This window comes from Gallinula chloropus, assembly GCF_964237585.1.
Source record: "Gallinula chloropus genome assembly, chromosome: 5".
NCBI classification, from domain to species: domain Eukaryota; kingdom Metazoa; phylum Chordata; class Aves; order Gruiformes; family Rallidae; genus Gallinula; species Gallinula chloropus.
Genome location: NC_140090.1, coordinates 61455201 through 61462214, shown reverse-complemented (window position 1 = coordinate 61462214; position 7014 = coordinate 61455201).

The following is a 7014-nucleotide window of genomic DNA, read 5'->3' as shown; positions in this document are numbered from 1 at the left end:
TTTCCTATGTAATCTATGAATTTGGATTGCAATTCCAATGCACCCCAACTTTGCTTCTCTGTAGATCTCCCACCAGCCAGGGATGGGGAGGGAAGGGAAGGGTTAATGCACCAGCCAGCTCTGCTGAGTAGGAGAGGCCAGGCAAACAAGTGCCTGCTTGTTCAGACCCAGCCAAAGAAGCGGGTTGCTGCTGGCTGTCAGCATCCAGGTGGAGGTTTTAGCTGCATCTCCTCACTCTGGACAAATGCAGGAGATGCCAGTATGGTCTTTTGGTGAGGACCAGGTTCCAGCTGCACCCCCCTCCCAAGACACAGGATGCAGTGACCACAGATCTGAACCCAGTGGACCAGAGAGGGTGCCCTGTGGGACCAGCAGTCCCACCAGAAGTGCCCAGCACCCCGGCTGGGTGCTAGCTCTGCACCCAGCCACTGGGCTCACACAACCAGAAAGCAGCAGCTGCTGCTACTGAGCCTGCAAGAAGGGCCAGGACCCCAGGAAGGCAGCGAGGACCTCCTGGGGAGCAGAGGGGAGGTAGAGAGAGTGAACAAAGTCCCAGGAGAGCACATGGAGGAGGTGGCACCACCATATCCCTGTGTGCCAGATGGATGGTGCGGGTGGCATTTGTTTAACGCCCAAGTAACCCCATCCCTGCCCCAGAGGGACCTCTACTCCCAAGGAGCCCAGCAGCAACCCTGCCCCGGTGGGCAGCTCTCTGGCACTTGGCTGCCAGGGCCAGCAGTGGGACCGGTGCTCGTATGAACTGCAGGACAGGGGGGGGCTGTACCACATGCTGGCCATGCCCGACCTGCCACAGGCTCCCACCTCCCGCGGTGCTGGCTTACGTAAGGGACCTGAGCCCCACCTGCTCGGGCCCGACGGGGCCGCTGGCACAAAAGCAGCGCTAGCCTGAGAAGCCGAGTTCTGCGACGCTTCCGAGGGCGTGCGGGGACTTGCCACGCACACACCCCCCGCGGCCACTGCAGAACCGCAACCGCCTGACGGTGCACAAAAAGGAAGAGCAAAAAAAAACCCCGAGTAGGCTGAGTCTCTCTGAGGGTTACTGCCGGTCACGCCACGGCCTCCGGGAGCGCGTCGGCCGTGTGTTTACAACAGCCTACAGCTCCTGACCCAGGCAGGGCCAATCGCCGCCGCGCCGCCCTTGGCTGATCCTGCCCGGTCCAATCGGCAACCCGGCGCTTGCACCGCATCTCCGGCGGGGCCCGCGGCTCAGGGCGCCCGCCCGGCTTCGCTCCGTAGGGCCTCGGCCTACGCCGCGCCGGGGCTCGCCGTGACGCTGGTCCGCACCGGGAAAACCCCTCCCGAAGTGGTCTCCGCCCCGCCGAAGCCCTCAGCGGCGAGCGCGGGCCGCGGCTGCTGCTGCCCGTGAGAGGGGTCGCGGAGCAGGACGCCGAGGAAGCAGCGAACGCCCTTTGCGGCGGAGCAGCCTTTACCCGCTCTCCCGCTGCCCTCCCATCGCCCCCTCTAAACCGGCGCAGCCACCCCCAGCTGCTGCCCGGTAGTGCTTCCCCGTAGAGCATCAGGCGCTGGAGGCTGTGGGAAGTACGAGCTCCTCAGCTTTCGTTGGAAAAGGCAGTGTAAAAACCCCCAGGAGATAAATGTTACAATCCGGCGTGCGTGTGGACACACATAGTTACACTCAAATACGTGTATATAGACACACAACTGCCAGACAAAGGGGATGCTTAAGGTTTGGGATAGGGGCTTAAACGGGAATGGTGTTTTTGGATGCATGAACACCAGTTGTGCTACGATTCGGTCACTTTGTGACTGGGCATTGAAAGCATTACATAAAAACAACCAAGTCCTCGTTTACATGCAATTCTTAACTGAAAAAACAGCCTGTAAAACTATGCCTTATTTATTTTTACACTGCGTGGAAAGATTGAGCACTTTGCAGAACAAACAGTGTTTCACAATGGAGACTGCAGTGACGACAGCTGTTACATGCCAGCTCAGCTTTGTCACACACACATCTGCTTGGGTTTGATTTTTTTCGGTTCTCCTAAAATAGCTTTTTACAGAACCCTGATCTTGAGGGCTCAAACAGAACAAGTGCCTACCCCTTCTGAAAATGCCCGTGATCTTCAGTCACTGTATAAGCTGAGTGAAATTGTCGTTTTGACAAAATTAATGTAAATATTTGTCCTTTCATCTACAGCAGTTTCACATTCTGTCACATTTACACAGATGTATAAAATTAATGGTCTCTAAGTTAATCACCCAATTCTGGTGACACCTGCCATGTGATTTTTAACATTCAGAAACAGGAGGAGACTTACATAATCATAATATTTCTCCTCTTCCTTGCCTTTTTCAGCTGCCTAATTAAACACTGGAGAGCCAAATATAATGCATTTGACTGCCATTTTATCACCTAAAATAGATTTGGCCTGACCCTGAACCCCAAAGAAACCATGCTTAGATACATTGTTCTTGGGTGACCACTGGGAAGTACATCATTATAATAACCCAAAGATAATTAATTTAAAAGCCCTGAAAGACTACAGCTGTGACTGAGGTCGAGGTGTTTTCCCACCTCAAGCAGGTGATGGTGCATCAGGCTACTCTGCACTCACCCACCCACTATCCCCCTTCAGCCAAAATTCTTCCAAGATGACTTAAAGCTCAGCTGTCTGTTTTCACAGTGCAAAAATGGTGGGGGCAGGTTTCAACTAAGTTCAGCAATTTTAAATTTATGTATGAAATCCACTCTGGTTAAATAAGCATCCTCTATAGAGTCAGAGACAGGGAGGCGGCTTCTGCAGTGACTCACAGCAGCAATCTGAGATACCTGCTTTAGAAAAGGGTGAATCATCTGTTGGTGGTACAGCTGTAACTTCTATATACGGATAACCTGGATTAGTTGTTGGATGCCTGTCTTTTAGATGATGAGTTTGGTGCAGTGAGTCCCACACCTGGACTTTAATGAGGACAACCCTCAACTCTCCAGCAGCAGCCCACAAAAGCGCAGGCTTTGAGTGCTCAGAGTGAGGAGCATGTCATCTGAGGCACAGTGGTGGCTTTCGTCCCTGATTCAGCTTCCTCGTTCAGAGCTAAGGATGTTCAAAATGCCCCAAGAATTACTGGAAACTCGAAACTGGAAAATTTTAGATGTGCTTGACAGATAAAAGTACTTTTGTTTTTATACACAGGAGGTAATAAACTTCTGCAAACTGTTGCCATAGGATGTCACAGTAGCAGATGGCATCAACAGGTTCACAAAGGGTTTAGGGGGACTCAGGGTAAATGAGGTCCATAACCAGATGGTGAAAGCAGAGGTGTGTCCTCTGGCACACACAAACACAAGAGGTGTGTAGACCCAGGGCTGAGTGCAGCCACCCTCAAACAGCCCCCTAGCTTGCACACTCTCCTTACACAGCCTCTCCAGTTCCCACTGATGAAGAATGTGACATGGGGCAGGATGGATCTTCCTTCCAGAGGAATGCTACATGCCCCTGTCAGGCAGGTATCATGGGATGAGGAATGGTTGCCACTAGTTACCCTGCTCTAAATTCTGTTCTCATGGTGCCCTCTGTCACAGCATGGGGACATGGAAGGCTGGAATCACAACCCTGGGATCCCACCCAGCTTTACCCAGCTTTGGAGGCAGCCAAAGCTGCCTCCATGCTATTCCTCCATGTCATTCCTTTCAGATCTCCCAGTTCACTTCCCCCAGCCTTTGTTTTTAATACTCTAAGCTTCTGAGAAGTCCAACCATCAAATCATCAAGATGTCTGATGGTGCACAATAAATACTGAGTCTTTGGGAATGAAGCTCATAATTCAGTTTGCCACTCCTGACTAACGAGCCCATTTCAAACTCATAAAGGAATATGTTCTTCGGACTAATGACCACAGAACATGCTGGGATTGATGTTGTGAAAGATATTGTAGACACATGGGAGTTTTCAGGAAATATCAAGGCTCTTTAGAACCGCTACTAACAATGCACTAGCTTTGTTTTAATATCTGTGTGGGATTTATTTTTTGTGTTTATGAGATTTTTTGCTTTGTCTCTGGTCTCTCCAATTCCAATTAAGCTAGGTCATGTGCAGGCAGAGCATAAGGGGTTGTATAAGAGAAGCATAAAAAATGGGAAAATTTGTTTCACATAAATTATCTCTATCAGTCCTAGCTTGTGTTGGGATTCAGAAGGGTGAAAAATTAAAAACTTCCCAGTCTTTTTGGATTTATCTCAAGACAGACAGAAAGCTCTGATCTCCCAGCTGTCTTGTCTGGCTGATTGTTTATGGGCAGTTCTCTTTTTCAGCCTCAGCAGTGTTTTCCTTCCTTCCTTTCATTTCGATTTGACTCCTGTCATAAGGTACATAATCAGCACCTTTGCACACAAATACAGCTGAAAAGTCTTTTCCAGGCAAAAGCTAGAAGCATTTCATTTTGAAAATACTGAAACCAGAAGATTTCAAAATGGCCAGAACTCTTTTTTTTTTCCCCCTCCTCTCAGATGATATTTCTGGTTACAGGCAGCGTTTCAATTATGATGACCACATTTTCTGCTGGCAAGAGGTCCCCTCAGTGGAATTTAGCTGGCCAGAAGGATGATGCAGCTTTATACCCCTTGGGCTGGGCCAGCCTGGAGTGTGAATCACTACTAATGCATTTGTTTGGTTCCCACTCTGCTACTGGCTTCTTACCTGATACTGGGCAGGTATCCTAATCCTCCAGTAATTGACACAGATGCTGCTTTCCTCCTTCCCAGATTTTCTGCTGTTCTCTACGGAGGAGAACCTTCCACATCTGGCACTGGGAAGCCAGCCTGTGGTTAGGGATGTTGTAACACAAATGGCTGTGGTAGAAAACTCCTGTCTTATCTGCCCTGTTCAGTGTTCAGCCATTCTTGTTTCTGTGAGGTTCACAAGGCAGGTTCTTGTGCCACCCCTCAGCCTTTGAGGAAAGACAAAGCAGAATAGTATCCCATGCCGCAGAAACCCTCACCAGAACCAAACTGCTGTGATAGGAGAGACACTGAAGCACTGAAACTAAAGCATCTTCTCCCAGGAGGTATGCACACAGTTGTGTTTTTTTCTCAAGAGACTCAAATCAGTTCTAACTGGGCATTTAAATACTTAATGCTTTTGAATGATTGATGGGTTGAGGTACAGCTCTCCTAATACCTGGTTTGTTCTGTCCCTGCACACTCATATGGATGTCTTGAACTAACAGAACAGCACAGATGGATAATAAATGCTTCTGCTGTGGGAACTGGACACATTTCATTCCTTAGCAGCATGTTTACCGTCAGCTCTTTCTTCTACCTGAGCAGGTACAGGACATACCACAGGGATCACTAATTGCCTAACACGTCTTTGGCAGTTACCAGCTCAGCTGAATTTTCCCTGCCCTGCTGAGCGTCTTTCATTCAGCCCCAGTATCATGTTGTGCTGTAACAGATTTTTGTTCAGCTGGAGAAACCCTTCTCTGTCTCCCACCCATCCCTGCTTTGCCACCCAGCAGCTCAAACAAACTCTAAGCTCAGCGAACACAAAGGACAGTCACTTTGCACTTTAGTTGCACCATGAAGATACAGCTGCCTTCCATGTGGCTAGCACATACAGATATTTCTAACCCAAATGTCTGCCAGGACATAATATATGGTGTCAGTGCCAATGGCTGCTGACCTTCTCTGGTCTGCAAGAGGTAGGGCAGATAGCTTTCCTGGCCTCGCAGTATCAGCTCTAGCACAAAGGGCAGTACCACACACACTTACAAACGTGCTTGCTGTTCACTGCCATGCTTAAATGCATAGGACTGCTCAAGGCATGTCAGGTAGTAAATATTCATAAGGTTGGGCTGGGATCAGGCATTGCCTCTTTCATGCAAACCCCACTTTCAAGTATATTAGCCTATTAAATTAACTTGCTTCCCCTTCTGTAAAAGGCTGCTGGGTAGAAAATAATCCATTCCTGGTTGTGAGGGGCCTCGGTGCAGCAGTAATGACAGCAGTGCTCGCTTAGAAAATGAGTTAGCTTAAAGGTAATTCTCCCCATCCTCAATGAAGAGTACAGAGGCACTCCAGATTAGCTGGCATAGATAAAGCACCTCCCAGTAAAAACTCTGACTTATAAGTACTAAAAAAGTGCCTCCTTCCTCCTATGTTTGGAAGTACCTTTACCTGAAAGGACATGGTTAGGCAGCTCTTTCTGTTGGGAGAGATGGGGAGACCAATAGAAAAATGTTCCTACTGCAAGACAGCGGTTATGATTGTACCATGGCTGAGAAACAGGCAGCAGAGGCTGAGAAATAACCTGGCTGCTGAAGAGCGGTTTGACTGACCCAGCAGGGAAATGGGGGTGGGAGCTAATTAGGGGCACAACAGATAACAAATGGCACAGTTGCTATGGCTGGCAGGGTATCTGTCATAATGACATAAACAAATAAAAAAAAAGGCGGTGTCTGGCACTGCAAACCCCCCAGCCCCCCAGCAAAGTCCATGCAGAGCGTGATCTGTCAACAAGGGCTGCACGTGCCTGTTGGATTTCCCAAATGACAGCTCGGTAATCAGCTAGAAATCTTAGGCATTGTGAAACCACCTGTAGCACTTCACTTAGCACCTAGGTCCACAGCTAGCAACTCTACTGACATGTCAGTGTGGCCTTTTCAGGCTTTCCTGATGGTTTATACTTTTTATCATGCATACCACAAACCATCACCTGTTTTAAATCTATGATGCTGTGTGGGACTGAATTCTTTCAAAACTGAACAGGAAATGCCAGCAATGTAAAGATGCACAACATACATTAACCTGCCAACCTCACCTCCATCACCACAGGCAGTGGCTAAGAGTTAGCTGTCAAGCACAGCAGCACAACCCTCTCTCAGTTTTTCACACCAAAAATGAAATTGCTCATCCAGAATGTTTCTCCATTCTGGTTCCTTCTAAGAAAACAATTCCTCCTGTTTTCTTGGTTAGTCAGAATCCAACCCCCCCACCCCTGGCCTCCTGGCTCCTCTGCAGCTGACCATGATGTGGGTC